Here is a 14,050-nt window from a genome sequence, read left to right on the forward strand (position 1 = left end):
TGTAAAGCTCAGCTGGATTCTTTAATATGGATGGAGAAGAAATATTAGGTAGAAGGACAGGTTTATATTAATGTCATAATACCTTAGAGCAGATAAATGAAAATTTCATTCCTGTAGAAAAATATTAAGTTTAATGTTTAAGTTCAGAGGAAGCAAGGAGGGAAATAAGCCCCAGAGTGTTAAGTGGGGATAGCTCTGCTTTGGCATTGGGTGCCTGCCTCTCTGTCTTTGCTTTTTGTCCCAGATTCACATCTGGCTCATGTTCTGCTTGTTCTGTTATATTGGGCTTTAAAGGCAGCAGGCCCTGGTTTATTTTATTTTGTACCCTAAGAGGTTCTATAAAAAGGGACAGGTGTGAAGTGTTAATTGGTCTATCACCCTTACCTCGATGGGAAGACAAGGCTTTCTCCAGAGGAAATATTTGCTCAAATTTTCCCCTTGGAACAGGGACCTAAAAATCAGGATTGAGTTCTGTGCTGTCCCTTCTGGCCTGGTCCATGGATCTGGGCATGTCTCTTTGAACATCTCTTTTTTAATATGTGGAATGGTGATGCAATGGTGCCAGGCATAACAGCATCAACTGCAGTCATTTTTTCACTGCCCTGATGCACTTGGGTATTTGTAGGTGGCATCAAGTTCCTAAAAGCTTTTATTTGGAGAATGTGGGTACTCTTCTACTTCCTCTAGGTCTTTTTCTAGCTGATCTGTGACAGCTTTCTGCTCTGAGCCTTAGAGGTTGATTTCTAACACAGAAGGAAGCAGAGAATTAACTTGTAGTTTTATGTAAGTATTGCTTATTTCTTTCTTGTTGCAAGTTGTCTTAAAAAGAAGAGTACTCTCAATCTTTGTAGGGCTAGCTTCTCTCTGGACAGACAGGCAAAACAAGAAGAATATAAGATACTTGTAATGAATGATATTATGACCTCTAAAGGACATGCATTTTAAATAGAGTAATCATATATATATATATATATATTAATGTTGGTGTTTTGGTGGCAAGCTCATTTGGTGTCTGCATTTCTTTGGATTCCAGTCAGGGCAGTGATTCCAGCTGGGCTTATGAAACCTGAAGGAAAAGGCCATGTTAGACCCAAATACTGTCTTTTCCTTTCTCTCCTAATTTCTTCCTATGCAAAGGTACAGAGAGCTACCACTCTTTAATTTCAAGTGTTATTATATTCCAAGTATATTCTTAATATAAGCTATTGTGTGACCTGTTTTCCCTTCTTCCACAAAAGTGTTTTTTTTTGTCTATAGTCTTGGTCTGTTACACACATTCCAATAAAAATTTAATCATGTCTTAGGCTGGGTTTTGGGAGGGAGCAGGAAACAATCCATGAATATGAGATTGACCCTTAGGAGGGATCTTTGGTTGCATTTCCAGCTTCAGCAGACATTAGGGCTTGGTATCTAAGGGCTGTAGAGAATCTGACCTGTGACATACTGTGCAAATTAATTTTAATCCTTCCTTATGGCTTCTGTTAGAGTTACTTAGATCTACAGGTTGCCTTGTAGGCAGTAGGCAGGAGAAAAGCTCCCCTTCCCTATAAATGTGAAATGTAAAATACTCACTGAAAATGAAATAATAGTTTATGGTGTTCCTGGCAAAACACACGCAGTCCCTCAACACTTCTATATTCTCTCCCACTCCAAACAGAAGGAAATGCACTGAACAGATAAAAATGGAAGGTATATAGGATGAGTTAGGTTGCTTGAAATTGAAGACTGGAAGGGGAAAACAAAAGTGGATAAGACAGACTTAAATTATACTTGCATAGCAAAGTTTTATGTTTTTTTTTTTTCCCCTTTAAGAAGAGCAGATATATTAGTAATTCCTATCCCAAGGACATGTGTTCCTTATTAATGATACAAGGTAGATGAAGTGCAGCTAAATGCTTCCCTATTTAGTTTAGTATGTTTTCTATAACCAGGCAAGTAGGACAGAGATGTTCTGCATTATAACAAGCACATCATTAAAATGACAGATGACCATAAAATTAAATCTTGCTGTCCCATAGGGTATTTTTGAATGTTAAGTGAAAGCATCTGCAACTGATTACTTTGTCCTTATTAAGCTCAAACAGTCCAGAACTTTGAGTTTTTTAAATACAAGTTCATCTCTTCCATCGTGTGTTTGTGACGAGGTAATTGAATAAAAAGATTCAATATATTTTTAATAATGTAGACTTATCTCACTGATTGATTGTGATTACTGTCTGGATTGAGATCTTCCTGTGCATGTATTGCTTTAATCTAGAGGTCTGGCTGGCAGTCTCATGAGTTCAGTTTACATGGAAACATGTTATCACCTGTCTTTTCATTTATAAGCCTGTCTAAGAGCAGCAGATCTAGCGGTGCATGAGGATGTATTTGGCTATTACATGTAGGACAGGAACAAATATTGGGAGATAAAGAGGAAGAGGCTGGTCTGACACTGAACCCTTATGAATCTTCCTGTAAACTTTGCGAGTCTTGTATTGGCCAAGCGAGTCTAAATAGTGTGAGCTCAGCAACTCCTGAGATGATATATTGCCTGAATTACATGAGCATGTGTAAATGGAAATGTGAAAGCCCTGCTTTCAGACTAATATGGTGCATGATAACTGGTTTCCAAACAGGAGTTTATCTTGAAAGTCACTTTTTATAAATGGCAATAGCTGTGCTGCCTCATCACGTCTCACAATATCTTGGCATACAGCAGGTACCCAAATTTACCTGCTTTTGTGAAGCTTCATTCTAGATCCATAACTGGTGACTTCCAGGCTTCTCTATTCCTTGATTTTATCTAGTACTTTCTGACTGTAATTTGAACCTAGAAGAGACTGGAACAAAGTATTAAAGCCCAAATTTATTCCAGCCATGGGGTTTGTATGACTGCATCTTCATATCTGTGTGTATGGAAACTTGGGTTTTCACTAATGCTGAAGCTTTGTAAATGTAACAGACCTGCATTTGGAAAACAGCTTGCCTTTTTTTTTTTTTTTTTTTCCTCCTAATGGCCAATTGCATATAACAATAAGTCACTAGTAACATCCTTGGCCATTTAATTTCTCTTTACCATTCTAAATGATACTCATCTAATGTAAAAACAAACCTGAATATGGGTTTTCCACCTGAGAGGCTGTTGTTTTCTGTGAAGAATGTGATACAGGGTGTTATTATACTCTGCTAATAAATTTTAATAATATCTTGTCCTCTGTGTACTAATCTGTATAACATAAATATATGTGTCTAGGAAGAGGAAGGCAAAAGTGATGGGCCCAGGGAAACTGTAGGTCCAGAGAGACATTTACTGCTCTAGTGATAATTGGATATTAAACTATTTCAATTGGCTGGGTAGAACTTGCAGTTAGAATAGTTCAGGTTAATAATATTTTTTTCTTCCGAGTTAAATATAAAACAAATTTTCTTCAAAGTGGCTACAAAGGCGAAAAAAGATGAGCAAAAAATACTCACCAAAGCCCTGGAGTGATAGTATAAAATAGGCAGTGCTTTCTGACCTGCTGACCATTTGCTGCTTTATTTACTAGGGCATATTTATTGTTTTTAAAAAAATAAATCTAAAACAGATCAGCAAATAGTCCTGCAAACTCAGATAATCTGTACATCCGAAGGCTACAATTTTCCTATTTTACAGCCTTCTTAAAGACATTGTACCTGCAAAAACCCACAGCTATATGCAATCAATTGATTGCTAAAAGTTATTATCCCCCTAGGATGCTTTCCTTTTCATATGCGCTAGAACATTAAATTTAAAAATTAGGCCTGCTGTGAAACTAACAGCAGTCTTCAACTGAAAAATGTCAATCCACTTCAAACAATTTCAAGAAGATCCTACTTTGCCCTTCACTTACCAAAAAAAAAAAAAAAAAAAAAAATAATAATAAAAAAAAAAATTAAATAAATTGTCTGCAGGGGCTGTGTAGCACATCCCCACTGGAGGCCAAATCCTGCCTGACTGTGGGTGATGAAGACCTTGAGCGTGGCCTTGCCCCTGTGCTGTTTTGCTGCAGTGTCTGAGGGAAGGCTGGAAGGTGACATTGGGACATTCACCAACTCCTCTTGGGAAGGTGACAGGAGTTGGAGGACTCTGTGAAGAGCACTCCCCACTGAGCATCTTCCTTTCCTCATCCTGCCTGACAATTTGCATCTCTGGTGAGATGCTGGGTTTTTTCTGACCTTCTGCCAGCCAGCCCAGGAACAAAAATCATGTGCTGTGTGTGTGAGAAAACCCTTTAGTAACCCTTAGGGGTTAGGGGATGTCAGCCCCTGTGCCCAGTGCTCTGGAAACATTCAGGCTGCCTTAGAGGTACAGCTCTCCAAGAGGGTGAAAAAACAAAGACAGAAAAAACTGGTCTGAAATGTCTCTGAGCTGAAGGACGTGCACTGGAACAATGTATGGAGAAGGTAGTTTCACTGTGGGAAATATGGTTGCTAATTAATGAGGGATATTTGTGTGGGTCAATGGAAGACCAAAAGGTGCTGCTTCAAGTTTTGCTGTACCCTCTCCCAAGTTAGCAGTGGTGCAATAAATAGGAAAAGAAAGCTCATGCTGAAACCTTCTAAACTTTGTATTTTGCAGAGACTACTTTTATGTGGTGTTTTCTTTTCCTTGCCAGTGTTATGCCAGTCCTGATTTTTGTCCCCTTTCGTGTTTCAGAGTCATTTCATGAATTGCCCTCATCTGCTGCTTAGTTTCAATTGCAGTTGCCATTTTGGTGTCTCGCTAAGAGTTTCCAAATTGCTGTATCAGCTCTCAAAATGCTGGACAATCACTAGACTGATTGAAAAAGGAATTGGAGCATTATTCACCACATTATTTAGGAAAAGAGGAGCTCCACAGCGTGCTTTGAGGCAAATCCAACTCTGTCTCCTGCAGAAGCCACAGAGCTGCATTTTGTAGGATCATAATAGGTTGTTTATGCTCATTAACTTCAATATTTTGTGCCATTCAGAATAAACCCAAAATCGTTTGAGTTCAAAGTGGAACTGAGATGATTATTATTATTATCATCTATAAGTATTTGAGTCAGTTTTTCCTTACATTTGGAAGTGTAACTTAACTATACAATACATAAAATTAGCCAAAATTAACTCAGAAATGTGTCTAAAAGGAGAAAAAAGTCGTGTTACGGGCAGTGGGTTAGATTCATCTTAATTAGCTTCAGCCATCTAGAAACTGAGGAAGATTTTGGCTCCGTTTCACGTGCTCTCAGTGGAAAATGCAGCCCTCCCATTTTAATCATCTCCAGTAAAAAGGGATCAATTCAGGCCACTGCCACCTTCTAATTTTTCATGATTTTTAAAATAATTTTTCATTCATTAACTGCAGAGAAAGGTTGGGAAATGAGAACGATAAAAAGAACTTGTTTGGTTTTGGCTGAAAACCCTCATGTAGGCGCTTTCTAATCAGACAGCATTTACCTAGAGGGATATAAAAGTTCTCAGCAACTCTGAAAAGTCAAACGTGTTTGCAGTAGCAAGTTTGCCAAATAGAAAAGTGGTTTGGAAAGCAACACACATGCATGATTCAAACCAGCAACTCGGTATTTGCAGGCTGTCAGGCTGCAGCAGCAAAGGGGGAAGCTGGCTGCATTGGGAGTGGGCTTCTTACAAGGCTTGTCATATTTCCTGCTGACTGTCACTCCTGATTTCCACACTGAGCTGTGCTCAATCAGACCATACAGCAAGTACATGGAAGTGTAATAGCTAAATCCTGTGAGAGTTTTTTGGGCTTTTTTTGCATGGGAGCAGCAAAGGAGGAGAGGTTTAAATAGCAGCACTGTGGAAAAGGAAGATGTGAGGCAAAGTTCACTATGAATATGGAATAAACAGTTTGATTGAAAATAATTTTTCAGAAATTAAGTATATTTGGGAATCATAGCAATATTTTTTTTTTTTTTTTTAGAGTGAGTAGGTAAAATTCTGCTGACAATTTGTATTTAAAAGTGATTTTTTTTTTTAAAGAATTTTTTTCAATTTGGTGCTAGGCTTATGATAGATGGTGTGGGGTATAGTGCAGTTCTTTCAATGCTGAAATGAATGTTAGTTTTCATATGTTTTCATACTGGTTTCTTACTTGGAATGATCAGTCTTATCTTGGCATTTAACTGAAATTCAGATTTTATTAATTTAATATTAATAATAGTTGGGTCCAGAAGTCTAAAGAAATGAGAAATTGTTGGGTTTTTTTGAACCAGCAGTGCAATTTGTCAGCTGTGTTTGTGGAAGTGTATGAAGGCTCATGTCTCTCTGGATTGGAGAAAGAATTCTCTGTGTCTTTAGGAGCTCAATTACTGTCATGTATTTCTTTCTCAGTCCCAGGTGATGCACACTATATTTGTATGAGAAAAGAAGGGAAGCTCTTCAGGTTTGCTGCAGCTCATCATTTTGAGTGAGAGGTTTTTTCTGATGGTGTATGAAAGACATCTGTCATGTGCTGTTATTCATTGCTCATGGGTTATAACAACAGTACTTTGTGTATGCGAAACTGTTTTGATTTAAACTTTCTGAAGTGCTTTATGCAATGGGTAAATACAAAAAACCTGTCAAGACTTGTCTGACAGCCCAGCATTCAGTCTCTAGCAATGGCCACATGCACTTGCTGCAGTCTAACCTCTAATCCATTGCAGCTCAGTTGCTGCCCAAGCTGGTTCATGACAATTTCAAAACCTTTTTCTTTTATACTAATTTTTCTAATTTTCCCTTCAGCGTTTTTAGCATCTGCAGTGTCCTTTAGCAGTAAGTTCATGGTTTAACTATAGCCTGGGTGAGCTCCCTCTCTTTTTCTTTTCTTTTTTTTTTTTTTTTTTTTTTTTTTGGTCCTAAACTGGTCTAGTGCTAATGTCACTAACTGGTGAGTGGTTCCTGTGTTACTCATTATTCTAACTGCTCCTTGCCATTCATCCTCTCCACATTATTCATGTTTTCAAAACAATAGCTCCCTGATTATAATTGGAAGGGCTACACAGATACATGGGATTTACCTTAAAGCCTTGTTCCATTTCTGTAATGTATATAATAATACAAATTTTCTATCCAGGAAAACCCTTAAGGCTGGGTTTCCTTTATTTCAGCTGAGTAGTTTTCATTCTGCCTCTGCTGAGTAAGGTACTGTTTACATGGGCACAAGTGGCAGGTAAAGTGGAAAGGAACAAGGTATACGTGTGGCATTTATACTTGTACAGACCTTCCCAAGAGCTACAAATAATTTACAGTTGAAAAGGCAAAAGCAAGAACATTTGCAATGAATAATGATTTTTTGGTGATACTCCTTTCATGTGAAAATAGTGGAATTTAAGGTGTCTGCAAAATGTATTAAGTCCAGGACAGAAAGAAATCCTTCAAATACATCTGTATAGCCTGGAGGCCAAATAGACTGTGCAGTTAAATAATGATTGGATTTCATAGCCTGTTTATTTATAGGGGGTAAACAAGTGCATTTATGCAGTGTTTGTAATGAAAATCTTGCCTGTTTATGAATTAGTGTTGGTTAGGTTTTTTTCATTTTTTATTGTGGGGTTTTGTTGTTTTGTTTTTTTTTCTTGTTGTGTGTGGGATCTGCCAGCCAGAGTTAAGGTGATTTTCTTTCTTCTTTGCTGTTTTAAAAAACAGTTTCTCAAACTGTAAAGTAAGTCTTGTATTATGCAAAGAAATGACTATTGAAAAGGAAAATGCACCCTCAGGTAGCATTCAAAAAAGCAATATAATAAGAAAAAGCGTTTTTGCAATGCCTTGAAGGCCAAGTCTCTCTATATGTTAATAATAAATGCCCCAATTTCCCAGGCATAGTATTTTTATAATATAGTTTTCCTGCCTTAGGTTTTATCTAAATAAATTATGCTCTCTATATGCTAAAATTGGAATAGTTTGGTAACATCATGATTGGATCTGTGATAACTTAACAGCGTGTCACAGCTTTTCTCTGAAGCATGAGAATCAGTTTATCTGTGCTTGTCTGTGGCCTAATGGGATTAGTATTGTTTTATCCAAGTGTGTGCCCTCGTGATCTCCATACAGCGTGGACTTCCGTGGTGTCAAAATGCTCATCCAGCACTTTGGAATACTTGGAGAAAGCTTGAAGGGGCCATGCTGATAACAGGAGAGAGGAGGAGTGCTCTTATGCTAATGTCCAAATAATTTTTTCCTGCTGTGCCACCAGAGTTCATGTGTTAATATCAAAACAGAATAAATTCTTGTGCAGGCATTATTCTTTTTGTTTGCAGGGAAAATCTGAAATTCGTGGCTTAAAGCCACCTACAACACCATAGCACAGACCCTTTTTGCAAGACACCAGAAGTACATTTGATTTCATCAATTCAGCTGATTTTGTACTCCGCTTTTCCTGGTCCTTTAATCCAACTGAGCATGGATGATGTTTCCTGCCCTGACTTAGCATATGTTTAGCATGTGTTTTCTGCCCTGTGTTTAGCTGCTTTTGTATGAAAAAGCCTAAAAAAGTGTTAGCTGTTGCTTTTCATGCTGTTTTCATAACTTTACAGTACCATGACTTAGCATGAGTAAAAAAACCCAAAAATACTGAAATCTTGCATGGCTTTTTTGCAGCTCTTAATGAAGCTGTTGTCCTGGTTTAAGGGAGAATTTGGGAGGAAAACAAGCATCATAAAGTCAGCCTAGGACAGGTGTAGAAAATTACCAAAAATTGAATTCAAAAATTGAATCTTGTAACAAGGAAAACAAGAAAGGTGTAAAAGACTTTGACTTTTTAAAAAAGCCGTGAGATGGACTCTGGCAATCTCAGTAATAGTGAAGGTGATATGAAAAGGTGCAGCATTTGCAATGGTGCAGTTGGTGAGAAGCACAAAACCCTAGCAGGAATTGCTAATGTGATAAATGGCATTGGGTAGTGACCTGTTTTTAGCTGTGTTTATGATATTTTGCTCCTCATCTGTCCTGCCTGGCTTGTCATATTGAAAATTGATACGTGAGCCTTTCCTGAACTCCTGCCTTCCCCAGGCCCTCAATGTGCTGCGGTTGTTCTGTCTCTATCCTACCTTAGTGAGAACCATTAATTTCAGAAAATCCACTGTAGAACTGGAAAAAAGGGCAAAGGAAAGTAGCACTCAACTGGCCTTCTGTCCTGTGGGTGAAGAAACATTCTTGCCATGAACTTTTGCTCAGAACAGTGCTGTAAAATATGGGATTTGAGCTGCAACGTAGGGCCAGTCCCTGGTGGAAAGAAGCTTGCTCCATAAGAGGAGCTGGTCTTTCAGAAGGGGAAATGTAGCCAAGGAAGCAGTAAAAAGAACAAATGCAAAAGGAGAAAAAACCATTAATTTAGCACAAAATCAAGATCCTGGAAAACAACATTAATCAGTACATCAAAGAAGGTGAAAAGAAGGAATGCTTTGTCTTTGTGCAAATGTTAAGTGCCTGCAATAAATAAAAGGTAATGAAATCCCTAATTTATAATACATTTGAACAGGTTGCTAATAATCCAGCCTAATGGGAAAATTCAAATGATTGAAAGGCTGAAAACATATTTACATAGCACTTGGAAGGAAGAAGGGGCGAAGTGGTGCCTTAAATATGTGAGATCTTTATGAAGGAACTCTCTGGAATGATTCACAGCCCTGCTTTGTGATGGGTTATGTGGAAAATGGGGATCCAACTCACCATGTGCAGAAGGACCAGCAGTAGAGAGCAGCAAGGGCCAGTTCCTCCTGCAATGTGTAGGAAAAAAATCACTATTATGGGAGGCTTCAATTTGTATGATGTTACTGGAATCATGCTGCCTTCTAACAGTATTGTTTGTGTTTCTTTAAAAAAAAAATATATATATGCGCACATATATATGATGTACATAAATGTAAATGATTAATCTCCTTCTAAGAAATTGTATTTTTAGAGAATTCTATGTTAGGCCTCGTTTTCCCAGATAAAGACAAAATTAGTGGTGGTTGAAGTACCAAAGGGAGTAATTAACCCAAGTACAAAAGAACATGAGTTAGCTGAATTGTGAGCTGCAAGAATGACTTTATAAAATCTGTGTGTGTGTGGTGTTGACAGACTTGTCTGCGTGCTCAGGGCACTGAAGGGGCCCTGAATTTGAGAATAATTGGGATGCAGTTGTTCAAAAAGAGAGTTCACTGAAAGCAAGGAATAAAAACAATGAACCAGACACAAAAATGCCAAGGGTTAATTGATATTAATAAGTATGATTCAGAATCTAGAGATTGTAGAAAGCTACTGAGGAGTGTGTGTGTAAACATACACATAAGCACATACATGTATATATAATACACATGTATATACATTATCTACAACAAATATACTGTATATGTATATAAATATACCTCTAAATCAATGGTGAGGTAGGATCAATATTGTAAACTATTCTCTTTTCATTTGTACTAGAATTTTATATATAAAAATAATATATAAATATATATAGGCAAAACTATATATAATATAGAAATAATTTTAACTTTAAAGTATAATAAATTAATGAAAATGGAAAGTGAATGATGCCATAGGAATGAAAAATAGAAGAGTTTGAAAAGATAATGCAGAAATGATAGAAATTCTGGGTAATTATTGATGTTCTGTATTTGGAAAAGGCAGCAGAAGAGCATGAAAAGTCCTCATTACAATTGTAACTAAGAATTCTTAATAATGGGCATTTTGCAATCAACAGGTTAGAACTGAGAGTTTCTGAAAGTTAGAAAAAAATCTCTTTGAATCATTCTCTTGAGTCACTGCTGTTGATTTTTTTTTTTTTTTTTTTTTTTTTTTTTTTTTTTTTTTTTTTTGGTAGCGTGTCGGGGAGGTTCCAGATGATGGGAAGAAATCTAATGTTGTGCCAATAAAAGGCTAAATGGGAAGACTCAGATAATTATAAGTCTGTCAGCCTGACATTGATCTCAGGCAAAATAATGGAATGGTTTCTAAAGGACTCAATTAATAAAGAATTAAACAAGGGGAAATATAGTTATTGCTAATCAGCCTGGGTTTATGGAAAACAGACCTTGTCTAATTTGCTTGGTATCATTTTTATGGCATTAAGAATTTGGCTGATGTAATGAAGTTCTGTAGGGCACTGGCTGGGTACAAAGTACTGGTGAAAAACTGTAGAAACCGTGTGCTTATTTAGCAGTGTAGAAGGAAAATGGGAAGGAAAACGTAGAAAATTCAGAGCATTGGGGTTAACAGTGCAGGAATTGGTTTTTTGTATCTCACAGTGAAGGACTATGAAATGTGGAAACAGACACGGGTTTGTTTTTTGTTGGGCCAGAGGCTGTACTTAGCACACAGCACTGTCTCCCTGGAGCATGATCCCACTATTCCTCTAAAACTCATGAGCGCAATCAATGGCTGGTAAAAGCCATTCTGGATCAGGTGGTGAACTGTGAGCAGGGTGTTTGGACGCTGTCTGATAGCAAGATTTCAGGTAGGAAGAAGGGTCAGAGCCATAGGTGAAGACTGAAGGGGTGTCAGGATGGTAGTGACAACAAAATCATCGTTTTAGCCTTTTCATACAATAGTATGTTTCTCTTCAATTGACCAGCTGGGTCCTTTTGTTGATTTCTTTGAGGCTGCCTGTTAATGTGCATGGACAACACCCAGCATGGTCAAGTGCTCTGTCGTACCTTCTACAAATGGGAACTAGGATGAAGTAATTCTTCAGTCTCTACTGTTGGGAAAAAAACCAAACAACAAACTACAAAAAGGCTAAAAGAGAACTATTTGTAGTTAGCTTATATGGAGATAAAATTTAACAACTGAGTTCTACTACAATTTTTTCAATCTCTTCTTAGATAAATCACTGGCTTTGCTTCCCAAGAGTTGGTTCATTAAAAGTAGATTAGAGTATTTTCTTTTATATTGGTTGTTTGTTAGGGCATCGTGGAGACATTAATTTCTGTTCTTATGAGAATTCAGATCTTGAAGACAGAGCAGAGAATAGAAGGAAGCATTCCAGATTTCTATCAGCTGTGATTGATGAAGACTTGCTGAGCAAAGCTGTAGGAAATTTCCATACATTCGTCTTGCCCACAAGTTTTATGGGAAGTCCCACTGTATTCCTGGAGGACTTTCATGGGAGTGTGGTGAGGTTCTCCATTAGACAAATCACCTAAAGACCACTTTAGACAGCTCATTTCTCATCCTGATGTCAATTGGGTTTTATTAATGATTCATGCAGAAGTGGAGAACACAGGAGTTTTTGAAGTCGGGTCAGCCCTTAATGAGCTGTAAATAGGGCTTATCTAAACACACTGTAGTTGCTTGAATAATGAATTTTGAATAATTGACTTCATGTTTCTTTTAGATTGCTTTTTTTTTCATTTATAATCTATTGGCATGCAAATTCTTAAGTCTAAGTAAATAAACATTACATGGTAGAATTCATCTAGAGGTAATAATTTATCCTGGAGTCAGTATTTTATCCTCAGACAATATTCTGTGGGCATATACATCTGTAAAAAAGTATTCAGGAAAAGATCTGGATATCCCTGTGGCGATTCATGACGTTTTAAACATTATTTTTTATAACTTTATGAATTTCTTTCCGAACAAATGAGCCAAAGAACTACAAAAAGACGATACACTTCCATTAAAACCATGATAATTCTCTAGTTAAGATGAACAGAAAGACATTAGATTTTTAAATTTCTGCAAATTTTAACACTTACGGACTTCAGGGATTGCTGTAAAACTTCAGTGCTAACTTTAACTGTACAGCTTGATACCATTGCTTATTTATGTAGAAACATTAACTACATTTTTAGTCCTGATTTCTCTAAAAGGCTTTTGCTGACAGGTTTTGAATCCATTTGAATAAAGTGTGCAAGGTGAGAATAGTCTGAAAGTGATTTTGGATGTTTAAAGATTTTTGTGTAATTTTTTATTAAAGGCAAGAGGTGCAGAGCAGTCTGTTCCCTTGCCCATAAATAATGAGGGCTCCTACTCTCCCCCCCAGTTACAGCAATTAGGGCTTTTGTGAAATTGTTCAGATGCAGCAGTGGATGAACAGTCATTGAAACTGAAGGACATGACAGCCAGAGCTGAGAGAAGAGCTTGAAGTCATGGGTAATTCAGGATGACAGAACACCACTGAGGCCAAGAGCATGATTAAGGAAAAAATCAGTATCTCTGCCTTTAGATCTGCAATTACAGAAGATGAATTGTGAAAATGGAAGGGAGTAACCCTGCCATTTCTTTAAATAAATTTTAAAACAAAAAACCTAGATGGGAGGAAAAAGAAATTTTCTTAGAAAACAGTTGTTTTTCCAGCATCTTTCATGAGATGGTTTCAATGACCTGGAAAAGATCTTTTAGTACTGGTGACAAGATGTTAAATGAGAGGTATCGTTGGCCTGTCCTGATGTGTTTGTTCTCTTCTCCCTTAATTTATTTGGGAGATAAGTAGAGAATTTTCAGAAAATATATAAAACACACAGAATTTGCAATTACGACCAAAAAAATATTTTCATTTAACTTTGCAATTCATGGTAATAAGCTTGTCAATGCCAATGTAGATTATTGACTTGTAAAATAGATAAAATATATGTGCAGCTTTTAGAGTGCCACTAAAACCTTGGTCATGCAAAAAAAAAAAAGTGAATGCATCTTCAAATAAATACAGTTTAGAAGTTCCAAATCTTATGTAACTGTAGTACAGGTTAATCTGGTCAAACTCAGGTGCAATCCTAAATAAAATACATATTTTTCTGCATTTCACGTATGGAAAATTTGGCAGCCTGATAGGGAGGTAATTTTACAAGGCTGTATGAATAAAAATAGACTATAGATTTTCCAAAAATTGTTTCCAAAAATAAATCTATCAGAGGTATTGGGATGTTCGTGCAAAGAAAGGCATCAGCTTTTGTCAAAACAATGTAATGTTCTAAGTTGATTTAGCGATGGTTATAATCAGCAGTAAATTATAATCATGCTAAATGATCAGGTTTAGTGTGTGTAAGTGCAACATAGAGCAAAAGATATTGCAGGTGTTCCTAAAGTGAATAAAGTACTCTGATAGATGAAAAATGCAGTGCTCAAAGTTTGAAGTGTAATTTTTTTTTGTCTC

At 36.9% G+C, this 14,050-nt stretch overlaps 1 protein-coding gene across 1 annotated transcript in view; it reads left to right on the top strand.

The window, feature by feature from the left end:
* Positions 1 to 14,050, top strand: part of ZNF804A (zinc finger protein 804A) — a 145,840-nt gene that overhangs the window by 69,052 nt on the left and 62,738 nt on the right. The gene's annotated exons all lie outside the window — the stretch shown is intronic.

Source organism: Zosterops lateralis (genome assembly GCF_965231275.1).
Source record: "Zosterops lateralis genome assembly, chromosome: 7".
Lineage (NCBI taxonomy): Eukaryota > Metazoa > Chordata > Aves > Passeriformes > Zosteropidae > Zosterops > Zosterops lateralis.